The sequence below is a fragment of the Haliotis rubra genome, unplaced genomic scaffold, assembly GCF_003918875.1.
Source record: "Haliotis rubra isolate DU_JTF1 unplaced genomic scaffold, ASM391887v1 Scf585, whole genome shotgun sequence".
In the NCBI taxonomy this organism is placed as follows: Eukaryota; Metazoa; Mollusca; class Gastropoda; order Lepetellida; family Haliotidae; genus Haliotis; species Haliotis rubra.
This window is the reverse complement of record NW_025767285.1, coordinates 666,941-685,160: the sequence shown is the minus strand read 5'-3', so window position 1 is coordinate 685,160 and position 18,220 is coordinate 666,941. Positions and strand designations below refer to the sequence as shown.

Here is an 18,220-nt window from a genome sequence, read left to right as displayed (position 1 = left end):
GGGTGGGGTGGGTCATTGGATTCTTTTGCAAAAACCTCTTGTTCTGCTGCAGAAACTGGGAGACAAATATGTTTTGTTCGCGGGGCATGATGGATGTCATAGGATCCAATGTGAAACTGTATCAGCGATATCATAGGATGACAACTTGATGACTGAATGTTTGGTTTGTTTATTGGTTGATTGGTGTGTTATTTAACGCGGCAATCGGCAACATTCCAGCTTTATGGCGGCGGTCTGTAAATAGTCGAGTCTGGACCAGACAATCCAGTGATCAACAGCATGAGCAAATGGGATAAGATAACTTGTATCAGCCAATTCAGTGATGACTAAATGAGTGAGTTAGGTGCGTTTACCGCCACTGTGAATAATATTGCAATGCTATCACGATATGTGACTGGTCTGAAGACAGAACAGCTGGAACAGATCGCGTAAACGCACCATGCTTCGTGGCTCACCGAGAAGCATGACTTTTTCACGTGCAGTCAGACCACGTGCTCTCGACCACGTTGGAAACGGCCGAATCGGTCAGTTGTGTACAGGTTATGTTTGGGTTAAGACGTAATTGAGTTTAGACGTCAGTTTGAGTTCAGGTTTCCCTTGAGTTTGGTTGTTTCTCGAGTTGGGTGACAGCTCGTCAAAATAGTTGTTAGATAGACTGATATAAAGATTTATTTATTAGTGCATCGAAATAGAAGTTCAATATAGCTAGCTGCTATAGAGCTAGATACTGTACATAGTAGATTTACGCTGCAATAGAGCAAGATAGTGTAGATAATAGAATTTAAGGTATCACATTAAGTTTCTTGCCTCATTAACATTTGTTATAAGAGATTCACGTTTAGTTCCCCATTTGTATTTCATCAGTTTAATCAAGAGAGTCACGTTTAGTTCCCCAAATAGCATATTTCGGTACTTTAATTTTAATTAGTTTCGTTTTCAATTCCACTGCGCAACAATGGTAGCAGAGCGTGGTTTTCTGTTACATTTTCAATAGAACCAATAGATAGAGATAGAACTCATTTGATATTTAGATAGATAGCTTAGACCAAACTATGTCGGAAACTGGAATAGATAGCCAGCTTAGGTCAACTACTTCGGAGCCAAGATCTCTGTCGGCGACAGCCGAACGTGTTCGTGTGTTTGTGTTAAAACAACAAAAGGCAACAGCCAAATCGAGTTGTACCAAAGCTAGGAATAAACTCATGACTTTGATAGAAAGTGATGATCAACCATCACAGAAACAGGTAAGGGATGGTGTAGATCAACTGAACGAGCTTTTCGTGAAAGCAACAGATGTTATATTGGAACTTTCAAAGGTTTATGTTAAACTGGAAGATCGTGAGAATGTTGAAAAGTTGGATCACGAACTTAATAGTTTAGAAGAGGAAAACAACACAGTTCTTGAATCTGTAAAGATATATTTACAAGGTAGATCGGAATCTGACAGATCAGGAAAACGCTCTCTGTCCAGTGGGGGGGTTAGATAGGCTTTGCAACGAGGGTGAAAAATCCCGAATTGTTCAGCAACAAAGTGTTGTATCTCGGCGACAATCTCGTGTTGCATTTAGGCAACAATCTGAGGTAGCTGACCATGAACGTTTGGTATCTGAAGGACCCAACCAAGGTAAGGTGGATAAACTAGCATTGCATTCTAGTAGAACAGAACGCCAAGGGAAATCTGATAATCAGGCCATAGGGAATGACATGTGGAAACAGTTAAAGCGTGTTTCCATACCTGTATTTTCTGGTGACGTGAAAACCTACCAAAGCTGGAAGGCTGCCTTTATGACTTGCATTGATCAGTCCCCAGCAACACCTGAGTATAAGTTGTTGCAATTACGCCAGTATCTATCGGGGGGAAGCTTTGAAATCAGTTGAATCTTTAGGTCATAGCTCAGTAGCTTATGATGTTGCTCTGGAACGTCTTGAAAGGAAGTTTGGTGGGAAGCGACGGCAGATTGCAATCCAAAATGAAGAAATTAGTAATTTCAAGCCAATTCGTGAGGGTCATGTTGAGGATCTAGAGAAATTCGCTGATATTTTGGATGTTGCAGTTGCAAACATCAGAGAGTCAGATAGGGTAGAGGAGTTAGGAAATGGTCTCCTTTATGTCACTTTGTTAAAAAGATGACTGAACCTATGGTGGCACAATATCAAAAGTGGGTGTTTGAAAGGGACAGACAGGAGTCAGTAGAGACTCTCAGAGAATGGATAATGTTAGAAGCAGAATTTCAGATTGTTGCGAAAAGAAGCAGTGCGAGGATTGAGTACACCTGGTAGGAGATCAAACCCGAAACAGAAAATGTCTAGCACATTTGTAAGTGATGTGTGGTGTATGTTCTGGAGAGCATGAGATTTGGAACTGCAAAGTTTTCAAAAGTATGCTCGTGTCTGAGAGATGGAATGTAGCCAAACGACTGACACTTTGTTTTCGCTGTCTTAGGGGCAATCATCTTGGTAACAGCTGTCGTCAAAATAGGTTATGTGGCATATCAGGTTGCGCAAAGAGTCACAATAGATTATTACATAATACAAAATCTAGACGGAATGAGTGCACAGACAATTCTGCTCAGGGCTACCAAGAGATAAACAAAGCTGAACCACAGGTTGTTGAGTCAGTGGTTAATATGGGTCATGATGTAGAACATGCAAAATCTAAAAATGTGTTCAACCTGAAAGATCTCATGCAACAATGCCACCAGTGTCCAATACGTTGATAGCTCTTCGCACAGTTCCAGTGGTATTAAAGAATGGTGCGAGGAGCATTACAGTAAACGCCTTGCTGGATGATGCAAGCACGAAGTCGTACATCAATGCGGACATTGCAGCTGAGTTGGGGTTGCAGGGTGAACCACAAAAGATCTTTGTAAATGTCCTTAATGGTCACACAGAATCGTTTGACACAAAACCAGTAGAATTCAAGCTTGAAAGTATCAGTGGTGATCTAGGTATCCAGATGTCTGCAATGACAACTAATAGTGTGACTGGTACTTTGCAAGTGATAGACTGGCAAAAGCATGGAAGCAAATGGGCACATTTGCAAAATATTCCATTCCCCAAAGTAGCAAAGCCTTGCATGGTCGATTTGCTCATTGGTGTTGATCAATTAGAATTGCACCAGTCATACAAAGAAGTAACTGGACATCCTGGGGATCCAGTTGCAAGACTTACACCACTTGGGTGGACTTGCATAGGTCGCTTGTCTGATCAAGGTAGGTTTGAACAAAGTAACTTTACTAGCTCATTCTTCATAGACAACAAAGATATTGAGCTGAACCAGTTAATGCACAAGTTTTGGGAATTAGATCACGGAAACCCAACATCATCTCAAATAAAGCCTGATGATGAAGTGGTTTTACAAGCAGCACATGAAACACTCACACACAAAGATGGCAGATATGAAATATGTATTCCTTGGAATGAAAATGTCCATTTGCTGACTGACAACTATCATATGGCTGTTAAACGTCTTTACAGTACTGAAAAGAAGTTGTCTAAACCTCCAGAAATAGCAAAGGCTTACGATGACATTATTTCTGAGTACTTGTCAAAGGGATACATTCGCAAAGTTCCACAAGATGAACCACTTAGTGAAACAAAATGGTACCTTCCTCATTTTCCCATTTTGCGTCCTGACAAGAGTACCACCAAGGTTCGTATTGTGTTCGATGCCTCAGCTAAACACGAGGACCTCTCTCTAAATGATGCAATACATGCAGGACCTAAGTTGCAAAGCGAGTTGTTTGATGTTTTGCTTCACTTCAGAAAGCATCCGGTGGCACTTATCTGTGACATAGCTGAAATGTTTCTTCATATCAGTATGTCACCAGATGATCGACCTTATCATAGATTCCTGTGGAGGTCAATGGATATGACTAGAACTCCTGATGTGTACGAGTTCAGCAGGGTTGTATTTGGAGTTACATCCTCTCCATTCTTGGCCCAATTTGTGACACAGGAACATGCTCGAGTTCACATGAGAGAATATCCACTGGCTGCAGAAACAGTCATCAAATCGACATATATGGACGATAGCATGACTTCTGTTGAAGATGTGGAAAAGGGTATAGAACTCTATGAACAGTTAAAGGAACTATGGTCTAGGGCAGGAATGCATGCCAGAAAGTGGATGTCAAATTGTCTTGAGGTTTTAGATGGCATACCTGAGAAGGATAGGGTGAATGAGGTTGATCTCAACAGAGGACATTTGCCTTCAGTCAAAACTCTTGGCCTACTGTGGATAGCCACAAGTGATTGTTTCACTTTCAGGGTAAACTTTCCCATTACTGTTGAGAAGATCTCAAAAAGAGTTTTCCTGAGATATGTTGCCAGGCTTTTTGATCCCTTGGGTTTAATATCACCATTCATTGTTACTGCTAAGGTGATTCTGCAAGAGATGTGGATGGCGGGACTTGAGTGGGATGATGATGGTTAGATGGGGTCTTGAGACACAGAATAGAGCAATGGCTGGGAGACTTGAGTGGTCTAGAAGCAGTGAAAGTTCCCAGGTGTCTATGCAGTCATAAAGATATGACATCTCTGACTTTGCACACCTTTGTTGACGCCTCGCAAGTGACATATGGAGCGGTTGTGTGTGCGGTGGCTGCTTGCCCAAACGGAGACAAATTGAGCATGATGGTGGCATCTAGGGGCAGAGTTGCGCCGCTGAAGGCTGTCGGTGTGCCCGGATTGGAACTTGTGGCAGCTGTCCTGGGTCTGCGATTGGCATTGCATATCACAGAATCACTTGATGTTGACATTAGGCAGGTTGTCTTCTGGTCGGACAACATGAACGTGCTATGCTGGATTAGAAATAACAGCCGAATATTCAAACCTTTCGTTGCTAACAGGGTGGGTGAAATCCATGAGGTTACAAGTCCTTCACAGTGGAGACATACTCCCAGTGAGGCAAATTCCGCTGATTTGATTAGTCGAGGTGCCACAGCTCATCAGTTGAATACAAATTCATTGTGGTTGTCAGGGCCATTCTTGACCGTTCAAGGTAGAAGTAAACAACGACAGAAGCGTTACCTTTGTCTGTTTACATGTTTGTCTACTAGAGCCGTACATTTGGAAATGGCCTATGGCTTGGATACGGACTCTTTTCTGAATGCCTTTTTTCGAATGGTAAACAGAAGAGGTCTGCCTGAGCTGGTAGTATCTGATAATGGTACCAACTTTGATGGTTCTGTCAAAGAATTGAAGGAGCTGTTCCTCCTCCTTGATGAGAGTGCAGTTAGACATTCACTTGCAAACAAGGGAATAAAATGGTGCTTCAATCCCCCTCATGCATCACATTTCGGAGGGGTGTTTGAAACCATGATAAAGGCTGCAAAGCGTGGCATCTTTGCTATCCTCAGCGGTGGTGATGTCACAGATGAAGAGTTGATGACAGCTTTCACTGGAGCAGAGGCTCTTATCAACTCTCGTCCCTTAACTTACCAGTCGGCTCATCCACATGACAGTACACCTCTCACGCCAAATCACTTCTTACATGGACAGGTTGGCGGGGTGTTCGCAGCTGACACAGTTTACACAACAGATTTCAATCCAGGCAAACGGTGGAGAAGAGTTCAAGAGTTGGTGCGTCACTTTTGGTGTCGGTGGATGAGGGAATGGTTACCAGGTCTCAACACTAGACGAAAGTGGTTCTCTCCTCATAGGGATCTTCAAGTTGGAGATGTTGTTTTAGTAATTTCTCCCGATATGCCTCGTGGAAACTGGCAGCTTGGCAGAACTGTGAAGATCTATCCAGGAAAAGATGGCCACGTTCGTGTGGTTGATATTAGGACTAAACAGACAGTACTGAAAAGACCAGCAAACAAAGTATGCCCACTAGAATGGACATCGAGTGAAACAAATAGCTATGATTAGCTTTCAGATAGGTTTTAGTCAATGATTGACAGAGGTCAATCATGGAGAGGGGTATGGTCTGAAGACAAAACAGCTGGAACAGATCGCGTAAACGCACCATGCTTCGTGGCTCACCGAGAAGCATGACTTTTCACGGGCAGTCAGACCATGTGCTCTTGACCAGCTGGAAAACGGTCGAATCGGTCAGTTGTGTACAGGTTATGCTTGGGTTAAGACGTAATTGAGTTTAGACGTCAGTTGAGTTCAGGTTTCCCTTGAGTTTGGTTGTTTCTTGAGTTGGGTGACAGCTCGTCAAAGTAGGATTTAGATAGACTGATATAAAGAATGTATTAGTGCATCGAAATAGAAGTTCCAGATAGCTAGCTGCTATAGAGCTAGATACTGTATATAGTAGACTTACGCTGCAATAGAGCCAGATAGTGTAGATAATTGAATTTAAGGTATCACATTAAGTTTCTTGCCTCATTAGCATTTGTTATAAGAGATTCACGTTTAGTTCCCCATTTGTATTGTTTGAATTATTTCATCAGTTTAATCAAGAGAGTCACGTTTAGTTCCCCAAATAGCATATTTGGTACTTTAATTTTAGTTAGTTTAGTTTTCAATTGGTGCGTCACTTTTGGTGTCGGTGGATGAGGGAATGGTTACCAGGTCTCAACACTAGACGAAAGTGGTTCTCTCCTCATAGGGATCTTCAAGTTGGAGATGTTGTTTTAGTAATATCTCCCGATATGCCTCGTGGAAACTGGCAGCTTGGCAGAATTGTGAAGATCTATCCAGGAAAAGATGGCCACGTTCGTGTGGTTGATATTAGGACAAAACAGACAGTACTGAAAAGACCAGCAAACAAAGTATGCCCACTAGAATGGACATCGAGTGAAACAAATAGCTATGATTAGCTTTCAGATAGGTTTTAGTCAATGATTGACAGAGGTCAATCATGGAGAGGGGTATGGTCTGAAGACAGAACAGCTGGAACAGATCGCGTAAACGCACCATGCTTCGTGGCTCACCGAGAAGCATGACTTTTCACGTGCAGTCAGACCACGTGCTCTCGACCACGTTGGAAACGGCCGAATCGGTCAGTTGTGTACAGGTTATGTTTGGGTTAAGACGTAATTGAGTTTAGACGTCAGTTTGAGTTCAGGTTTCCCTTGAGTTTGGTTGTTTCTCGAGTTGGGTGACAGCTCGTCAAAATAGTTGTTAGATAGACTGATATAAAGATTTATTTATTAGTGCATCGAAATAGAAGTTCAATATAGCTAGCTGCTATAGAGCTAGATACTGTACATAGTAGATTTACGCTGCAATAGAGCAAGATAGTGTAGATAATAGAATTTAAGGTATCACATTAAGTTTCTTGCCTCATTAACATTTGTTATAAGAGATTCACGTTTAGTTCCCCATTTGTATTTCATCAGTTTAATCAAGAGAGTCACGTTTAGTTCCCCAAATAGCATATTTCGCTACTTTAATTTTAATTAGTTTCGTTTTCAATTCCACTGCGCAACAGTGACCGTAATGTGGAAGGAGAGCCCGTAAAAACAACAAGCACGGCTGTGGTCCTGACAAACCTGGAAACATTGGGATTCGAACTAAAAATAGGTTTCTGGTGTGCCCTGGAGCGAATTGTAGTGAAGAGGGCTCTGTGAGTTAACAAACGGCCTGAAATGATTTGTAAAGGAGTGAAGCTCCTAATGAATGAAGCCACTACAGTCAAAACCTTGCACCAAGTGACTATACTTTCGTAACCTTAGTATGCACTTCTAGGACGACATTCTCCAGACGATGATGCCTAGAGGTCTGAGGATATGAAAAAATATTGAAAAATTGGGTTATTATACTGGAAATCAAAATGAAAATTGTGGTCTTAAGTTTTCAGTATGAATTGCAGAACATTATTCTTAACACCCGGCGCACCATATGAACCTATGACCACCCTCATGGGCCGAAACTAAAACTGAAAACACATACAATTATAAAACAACAACAATTAAACAATATCCTTGTCGACCTACACGAACAAACAGGACAATATATACACCTTTGAAATGTTGGGCTCTTTCAAAAGTTAGGGGGCGATGGGTAGCTTGGTGGTTAAAGCGTTCGCTCGTCACGCCGAAGACCCGGGTTCGATTCCCCACATGGGTACAATGTGTGAAGCCCATTTCTGGCATCCTCCGCCGTGATATTGCTGGAATATTGCTAAAAGCGGCGTAAAACTAAACTCACGCACTCAAAATGTACGTATGACCTCATTTTGACGTATGTCTAAGAACACCTGTGACTGAAGACAAGGTTTGGTATAAAAACCTGTATTTTCCTCCATGAGACCACAGGGACAGGGTCACAATATCTTCAGGAGGCGAAGAATACGCTGACCAATTTGATCTGGCGGTCAAGTAATTGTTGCCATTGAATAGTTACTAAGCAAGACATCACTTAATCGATTTGTTTTTCAATATTGTCGCTCAATAAACTACAATAAATAATTTTCATCGGAAAATATATTCAGGATTTGGATTAAAAACCTTAGGTAATACACTTCAAATACAAATATGACCCCCAAGAAACAAAACAAAACAACAATAGCAACATCACCACTAACAACAAGAAGAAGAAAACCGCATAGAATGACTGTGAAAAGAATTTCTGTGTTCAATCAAATGTGTACATTTCATTTAATGTTACTGATACAAGGACGAAACTTGACATGTGAGAACCATATGTTCTTAGGACATAATGACCATACGGATTGTCCTGTGAAAGACATTTGGCGCTAGGGAGCGTTCCGATCAGTAGCGGGTGTGACCCCTATGTGCTGTTATCACTGCTCTAGACCTCCATGGCAGAGACTTAATTATCCCAAGGATCCTGTCCTATGGAATTCTCCATTCTTCTTGCAACGCGATGGCCAGGTACGCAGACGTTCGAGGCGTATGTTGACGTTGACGTTACGTCTACCGCGTTCATCCAACACATGCTCTAATGGGTGTAGATCCGGAGATCTGGAAGGCCATGGCAGTGAATGTACAGTGACACGATCTGTATGTGGTGTGACATAGTCATGTTGAAAAACTCTCTTTCTGTCGGCTGATAATCAGAAGAGGATGCGGCTGAAAACTTTGGTGGATGAACCGATTGCTGTCACATTCCCCTAAAGCACCGTCAAGCCATGCAGATCACGACCACCAAGTATGCAGGACGTCTCAGTATCGGGGCAGACACCTGTGTTCTGGGTCACATTGTTTGGTCCGATACCACCCGCAAACCAGGCATATGCCCTGTAGTCCCGGTGGCAGTAACATGTCGATGACATAGAGTGAGTGAGTGAGTTTAGTTTACGCCACTTGTAGCAACATTCCGGCAATATCACGGCGGGGGACACCAGAAATGGGCTTCACACATTCTAAACATGTGGGGAATCGAAACCGGGTCTTCGGCGTGACGAGCGAACGCTTTAACCACTAGGCTATCCCACCGCCACCCGATGACATAGATTTAAAACCTTGATGTAGCGGGTGGTGGTGACTCCTGGTCTACCACTTCTCGGATGATCTTGGTTTGAACTGAGGCGAGTATACCGATCACATCAACGAGATATGGTGCTCTGTTGAAATGGCGTGCAACTGCAGACTGGTACACTCTGAATTCAAGGTGTTCAGGAGGTTTTGCGCGCCCAAACGCGCCAGATGCGTTTCCGGGTGTAACCTGTTGAAAAACACACCTTGCTTGCTTCTCGTGGGGAAACCGCCGACGAGGGGACACGTGACTGCCCGCGGGGGTCAGTTAGATAGCAGAGCTTGTCAGTGTAAGACCTTATTTTGAGACAGCTGAATAAAGTTTGAAACTAACATGACATTTTGGCTTTTCCTTATTATCAATGGTAGCAGAGCGTGGTTATATCATTAGTCTGTTCGTATCTCTGATAGTGTATTAGATAGTTTGCCAGTATAAGGTAAGTGGAAATGCAACATTGTATCTGTTAGAACAAAGCAATAGAGAACAAGGCAATAGATGTCATGGTAAAGCTTTCACGGGCTTATGTTAGAAATAAACAGGCTGAGAAAGTAGAACAAATTGAAAAGGAAATTAGTTGTATTGAAACTGAAACTGCTGAAGTTATAAACACAGCACATTTGTACCTAGATCAAAGGTCAGATGCCAAATCGCGGTCAGTGTACACAATTGATAGGTTGTATAATGACATGACGAAAGAGGATGTCAAAAGTAATGTTTCTGTAGAATCCACTCATGAACCCCAACCAACCAAATTGCCTGGACAACTAACTTGTAGTGAAGTGCCACGTTGTTTTATGCCACACCCACCTAGTAGAGCAATAGGAAATGATATGTGGAAGCAGCTTAAACGGGTATCAATTCCGGTGTTCTCTGGTGACGTCAAAATGTATGAAAGCTGGAAAGCTGCATTTGTTACGTGTATCGATCGTTCACCAACTACTGCAGAGTATAAACTTCTGCAGTTACGGCAAAACTTATCAGGCAGTGCTTTGAAAGTAATTGAAGGGTTAGGGCATAGCTCTGTGGCGTATGACATGGCATTAGAACGTTTGGAACGAAAGTATGGAGGTAAAAGACGGCAGGTTTCCTTACAGTTAGAAACACTGAGTAATTTCAAACCTATTCGTCAAGGCTGTGCTAAGGACCTTGAGAAATTTGCAGACGTGTTAGATATTGCAGTTGCTAACCTAAGAGAGGCTGATAGGTTTGAGGAATTAGGCAATGGATTGCTGTACAACATTATGCTAAAGAAAATGACCGATACAATGATATCTCAATATCAAAGATGGCTTCACGATGGTGAACGCCAGGAAAGTGTAGAATCTCTGAGGGAATGGATATTACAAAAGTCTGAGTATCAGACCATAGCTTCTGAAACTGTACATGGACTAGCACAAAAAGGTAAAGCATCAGATTACGAAGGTAAACATTCCTGTACATTTGTCACTAACCAGCTGTATCAAAGCACCCCTTCTCAAAGAAATACTTCATGTAAAGTCTGTGGGGATAACCATGAGTTATGGAGGTGTCGTGAATTCAAGAACATGGGTGTCTCTGATAGGTGGGACACTGCCAAAAAGCACAGTGCCTGTTTTCGGTGTCTTGGTTACACTCACAGTGGTTCCAAGTGTAAGATAATCACACAGTGTGGTATCGGTGGTTGCCTTAAAACACACAACAGACTTTTGCATGATTCAGCAAATTCAAACAAAACTCGGACAACAAATACAGCTCTTTTGTCGAAGCCAGACATAAGAATGTCAGACAGTCACCATATTGTAGAAGTAGATAAGGAATCTAAGGTGAGGCCTCAGACTCAGAATGGTAGTTGTTCTGAAAAAGCCCACACTACATTTCCAAAACCAGAGCCTAGGAAGCCATCGGTAGCTCTCAGAACTGTGCCAGTTATTCTCACAAATGGAAAAAGAAGGATTTGTGTGAATGCGTTACTAGATGATGCTAGTAGTAGGTCCTATCTGAATGATGATGTAGCTTCAGAATTGGGACTCCTGGGACCAACGCAAACAGTTTCTGTAAATGTGTTGAATGGCAATACAGAAACATTTTAGTCAAAGTCTGTCAGTTTTCAAATTGAAAGTGTAAGTGGGGACATCAATCTTGACATGTCAGCACTTACGACGACACATGTAACAGGTGATATGCAGGTGATTGACTGGGAAAAGCATAAGGATAAGTGGTATCATTTGCAGAACATCAGTTTCCCAGTTATTGGACGGAATCCCAAAGTAGATCTCTTAATAGGAATTGATTACCTACAGCTTCATCAGTCGTATGAAGACATCCCAGGTCAGCCAGGTGATCCTATCGCCAGAAGGACACCTCTGGGGTGGACTTGTATTGGCAATATAGGACAGTTAGCTTCACAGACTCATTGCTCATATGCATATTATACACATGGTCCTGATGCCGAGTTATCTTCATTGGTGAGGAACTTTTGGGAGGTTGAGGAGGTAAATAGTCCTCAACAAATGCTGAGCACCAATGAGAAACAATTGCTAGAAAAAGCACAGGAATCACTTGTATTTGAGAAAGGCCGTTATCAGGTAGGGATACCGTGGAAACAAGAGGTTCCACGTCTTCCAAATATTATGACATGGCCTTCCGAAGACTCATTAGCACTGAAAAGAGGTTGAAGAAAGACAACCACGTTGCACAGGCATATGGCAATGTAATCTCTGAATATGAGAAAAAGAGGTACATTTCCAAAGTATCACAGAATGAACCAGATGAATCCAAATGGTATTTGCCACACTTTCAAATTGTGCGCCCTGATAAGGCTACAACAAAAGTCAGGATAGTGTTTGATGCATCAGCAAGATACAAGAATATTTCACTGAATTATACGATTGATCCTGGTCCCAAGCATCACAGTGAGCTTTTTGATGTGTTGTTGAGGTTCCGCAGGTATCCAGTTGGAATTATCTGCGATATAGCAGAGATGTTTCTGCAGATAGAACTTGCTCCAAGCAATAGGACCTTTCATAGGTTCTTATGGAGGTCTATGAATTCAACCATTACTCCAGAAGTGTATCATTCTTTTTTCATAGAGATCGTCCTTGGGGTACATATATGCATTTTCTGCGCTGAAAATGTCCTGTGACAGTTGTATCAATGTTTTAATAAAAATATTGTACAATAAATAAAATCTTTTTTTTATCTATTATACGGCCCCCACCTCGTGGAGTTACCTCCCGCTACGCATGCGCAGCCAACCAGGTAAGCACCTAGGCCCGTATCATCATTCCTTCTGCTGTCACTCCACTGAACGGATGTGTCGAGTAGAGCTGAACTCTTTCACTACAACGAAGTTAAAGAGAATAATGTCTGGGACACCACCACCTGTATGTATGGTCTTTATTTTGTCCTATGAACGGAACAGTAAAGCTTTGCGGTCGGTTGTCTCATAATTGTGACTTTGTATTAAATATTTTACGCTAACTTTCCCGTGGTTTATGCACGTGTTGCTTTGCCATGGCGGGAAGTTTAGCGTGCCACGTGGCTGTCATATTGCGTTTTTACCAAGTATTTCTTCCCGTGGTCGCATTCACGTAATTTTCAATGTTTTGTACGTGTATATTTATGCTGCTGGCTTCGCTGTTAGCTACATGCTTGCGTGTTTGCTTTCAGGCGTTTTCCGGATGTTCTGTCTGCGGACAGAGTATTCCCAGAGCAGACAAGTATGACAAGTGTCTAGTTTGTCTTGAGAAAGTCGGACATAATCCCGACATATGTGAACTGTGTATGGGCTTCTCCCCCCCCGAGCCCAGAAAAGGATCGAGGGCTGCTGATTTCCTCTTTTATAGAGAAATGCGAGAGGCGGGAGGGGAAACTCGCGATTGGCTCACCTCAATCGACCTAAAGGATGCGTATCTACATGTGCCCATTCATCCATCGTTCAAGCAGTACCTCCGGTTCTCTTAGGACGGGATGAATTACCAATTCACGGTGCTCCTCTTCGGCATATCCACTGACCCCAGGGTGTTCATCAAGCTCATGTTAGTGCCAGCTACCCTCGCTCGATCGCAAGGAAGGCGTTGTTACCCTTACCTCGACGACTGGTTGCTCAGCGCGCGCTTACTCAGCCAGCGAGCCTAGATTCTACTCACACAGTGATCATCAACCTCAGGAAAACTGACCTGGTACCCAACCCGGACTTTTCTCGGGGCGCGGTTCCAAACTCACAAGGATATTGTCTCCTTGTCGCCCTACCGGGTCACCAGAGTACGGGAGATGGTGTCTTCATTCCTTTCCCAGCCCCAGGCACCAGCACGGACTTGGCTCCATCTACTGGGCCATATGGCGGCGACTATCTCTGTAGTGTGGCGGGCGCGGTTGAGGATGCGCCCTATACAGCAAGCTTTGGCGAGTCTGTGGGCTCACTCGGAGGACCTGGAGCGGAGTCTCACAGTCCCCGGGTGGTTGTCTCCTCACCTTCAGTGGTGGACCAATGTCGGGAATCTCTCTCCAAGGGGATCCCTTTGGAAATCCTGATGCCAGCTCTTACAGTTCAAACCGATGCGTCCCTCACGGGCTGGGGGGGTGTTCTGGGCAGTCTGTCGGTGTCCGGACTCTGGTCCCTTTTCTGCGGATTTAGTCCGAGTATTGGAGTTTTTGCAAGCTCGTTTGGAAGAAGGCCTGGCAGCTTCGACCATTCGTGGCTACTCCACCGCTATTTCCACTTTTCACACCCCTGTCGATGGTGCTCTTCTGGGGCAGCACCCTCTCGTACAGCGCTTTTTAGCTGGTGCAGATTGGGTTCGACCTGCTGTCAGGCGAACAAGCCCACCTTGGGATTTGTCAATTGTGCTCGATTGGCTGTCCGGTCCTACGTTCTCACGTCTATCGGCTATTTCCATTCAGTTGTTAACATGGAAGGCTGTATTTCTGTTGGCGGTAACATCTGGGCGTAGGGTTGGCAACTTACATGCTATGTCGTCAGACCCGGCGCGCTGACTGTGTTCCACTGAGATCATGTCAGTATTCGCCTCCCGGATACTTACCGCCCGAAGGTCGATCACGCTTTCCATGTGACAGCTCCTATTGAACTTCCTACTCTTACCCAGCCTTCCACATCGGGGACCTCTCCTACGAGCACTCACCCGTTGGATGTCCGAAAGACTCTCAAGGTCTATATCAAACGAACACAAGGGATCCGTACGGGTACCCATCTGTTCTGCTGTTACGGTGGCGGGAAGGCTGGGGTGCCGGCGAGCAAACAGACCCTGTCTCGCTGGCTTGTATCGGTCATTTGTGCTGCCTATCAGGCTAAGGGCAAGCCTCCCCCTGAGGGGTTGAAGGCTCACTCGGTCAGGGCAGTAGCCACGTCAAAAGCTTTTGCATCGGCACTACCCATTGAAGAGATCTGCTCTGCCGCTATTTGGAGCCGGCCTAGCACTTTTATCAGGCACTATCAGCTCGATACACATTCACGTGATCGTGCGCGCTTTGGCCGTTCTGTTCTCTCCAGTGGACAGTGTCCTGCCACCCTGACCGAGTGAGTCTTGGTTATCTGGTTTAGTTGACGCTGCTTTCAATTGTGTTTTATTGATATGTCCGCTGCTGGGTGTATTACCTCCTTTCGATTCTCTACGGAGATTATGGTCGGTAGTGAGTGTTTTTTCCCCCCTACGGTGCTCTCTGATAGACCATAAGGTGGGTGGGGTTGTTTACGTTCGCACTTTGTGCCTTCTCATTATGCTTAACTTGCGAGGTCGACTCTCAGTACCTTTCCTCCCTGTCGGTTACCCTCCCATCATGCCTCTCGCGGAAGCTCAAAACGGGACATGTGACAGGTGAGTGATTGTGGCGTCTGTTACATTATTCTTAACGATCGCTATTTGTGTGTACTTTGACAGAATTCCCTCCTCCCTGGCCTCCGGTCTTTGGGAGTCTGTATTTATGCATATATGTACCCCAAGGACGATCTCTATGAAAAAAAGAATTAACCAAACCTGAAGCGGTTTTCAATTCTTTGAAGAGAGTCGCCCTTGGGGTAGGGCCGCCCGCCTCCCCGCAATTCTGTTCACTGATTTATTCAGCAGAAGGAATGATGATACGGGCCTAGGTGCTTTCCTGGTTGGCTGCGCATGCATAGCGGGAGGTAACTCCACGAGGTGGGGGCCGTATAATAGATAAAAAAGATTTTATTTATTGTACAATATTTTTATTAAAACATTGATACAACTGTCACAGGACATTTTCAGCGCAGAAAATGCATATATGTACCCCAAGGACAACTCTCTTCAAAGAATTGAAAACATCTTCAGGTTTGGTTAAGTTTAATCAAGTGGTATTTGGCAATACTTCCTCTCCTCCCTTCTTAGCCCAATTTGTATCCCAACAGCATGCTAAACTGCATCAGGCAGATCTTCCTCGAGCTGCTGAGACTGTCTTAGAATCCACATATATGGACGACAGTATGGACTCGGTTGAGAATGAGGATGAGAGCTTAGAGCTGTAAAAGCAGTTGAATGACATGTGGTCAGGTGCTGCTATGCATGCGAGAAAATGGCTGTCAAACTCGTTGAGAATTCTTGATAACATTCCTGTGGAAGACAGACTTGCAGAAATCGATTTCAGCAAAAAAGGGCATTTACCATCGGTAAAAACACTTGGATTAATGTGGGTCGCTGAGAGTGATATGTTCACGTTCAGTACACTAATCAATCCACAGGAAGCAAAATCAAAGAGGGATTTCCTGAGTCATGTTTCGAGACTTTTCGATCCCCTTGGACTTATAAGCCCCTTTGAACATTAAAAGACTACGTTCTGGTGCGCTGTTGATAGAGTGCAGCAAAAAAGCACAGTCTACCAACCTGTTGAACACTGACACTTTTGTTGGCATTCCGGTTACCGTCACGGCCCACAAAACACTTAACACAAGCAAGGGAATCGTGCGAGACCGCGATAGATTGCTGGCTGACATGTCGGAACTTGATATCGTCTCCGAGATGAAGGATCAGGGTGTACTGTATGTCAAACGTTTCTCAACACGTAAAAATGATACAACCATTAAAACCAACACCTATCTGTTTTCCTTTTCTCTACCAAATGCTCCAAAATCACTGAAGGCAGGTTATTGTAACCTCAATGTTGAGACATATATTCCAAACCCTCTTAGGTGTTTCAAGTGTCAAAAGTTTGGCCACGGCGTGAATACTTGCACATTGTCTGTTGTGTGTGCTCACTGTAGTGAAAAGACACACACAACTGAAGATTGTGTCAGTAATGTCAAAAGTGCACCAACTGTGCAGGGAATCACCCATCTTACTCTAAGGACTGCCCCGTATGGAAAGACCAAATGGCAATTAATAGAATAAAATTCACGCAAAACATTAGTTTTATGGATGCCAAGAAGCTAGTCCACAGCTCAGAACAAACAGAAAGTTATGCTTCTATTGCCAGACCAACGGCTGAGGTACCATCTAGGGTAACTAAAGTGTCTACAAGTTGTCAGACAAACTTAACTTGGGTAAATACTGAATCTCCTAAACCTTTCTCGACTGCTACAACTACACAAACTGAAACTCACCTCCTGATCCATCTCTAACCCAGTCAGAGACGTCCTCCCGTGATCATGAACCATCTTCTCAGTCGTCAGCGAAAGTCTCAACAAGATATCACTAAACCCAAAAGTAACAAGCCAGATTTTTCTAAAAAGCTGAGTGGCAGAGCCCCAAAAGGGTCGCAAAACAAAATTCAATTATACAACAAATATGGATCTCTTGAGGCCATGGACGTACCTGAAAACGTCCATTCTAGGGCACATAGCTTGTCGCCCTCCAAACAAGTGCGGGGTAGATCCCCAATAAATCCCCCCAAAAGATAATGTCTTCTAATAATCTTGTACAGTGGAACTGCAGAGGGCTAAGGAATAATTTCAATGATTTGCAGCTCTTAGTCCAGGACTTCACACCATCAGCCATTTGTCTCCAGGAGACGTATTTAAAACAGACGGATACATTTGAATTACGTAATTTCAATGCATACCACTCCTTTTCACCCCAGGTGATCGGGCCCACTGGAGGATCTTCGATCCTTATCAAACAAAGTGTTATCCACAGCCCTGTTATACTTAATACTGGTCTCCAAGCGGTTGCAGTACGACTGACGTTACATGTTGCGTTCACATTATGCACATTGTACATCTCACCGTCTTCAACTCTTCGAAGTCTGACCTTCAAAATTTATATGACCAACTCCCAAAACCTTGTATCATTATGGGAGATTTAAATGGCCACAACCCGCTCTGGGGTGGTACAACAACTAATGCCAAAGGTAAACTATTAGAAGACTTTGTTCAGATAATGATGTATGCATATATAATGATGGTTCGAGCACATATTTACATCCTGGCACAGGAACTTATTCAGCCCTTGATTTATCAATTACAGACTCAGACTTATTGAATGAATTTGAGTGGTCAGTCCACGACGACCTGTGTGGAAGTGACCATTTCCCCAACAATTCTCAAACCCGTGAATCCATCTGATGTTCCTCCATCATCAAGATGGAACTTTAAGAAGGCTAACTGGCCTTTATATGAAACTTTCTGTGCTGACAAACTCAAACCTGAACTTTTTCATGATCTTCCTGATGCCATCAAATGTTTTTCAGATGAGCTCAGACACATAGCTGACAAGTGTATCCCAAATCCTCTGCAGTTCCTCATGTACGTAAAACCATGGTTTAACGCTGAATGTAAACAAGCTGCAAGGCACGGAAGAAAGCTGAACATTATTTCCGTCGCCATCCTATGGTCCACAATTTAAACAAATTTAGAATTTTAAACGCCAAAGCACGG

General features: G+C 43.6%; 1 protein-coding gene across 1 annotated transcript in view; it reads right to left on the bottom strand.

Annotated features, from left to right (window-relative positions):
• The window catches only part of LOC124254858, a 49,068-nt gene that overhangs the window by 13,540 nt on the left and 17,308 nt on the right, over positions 1-18,220 (bottom strand). The gene's annotated exons all lie outside the window — the stretch shown is intronic.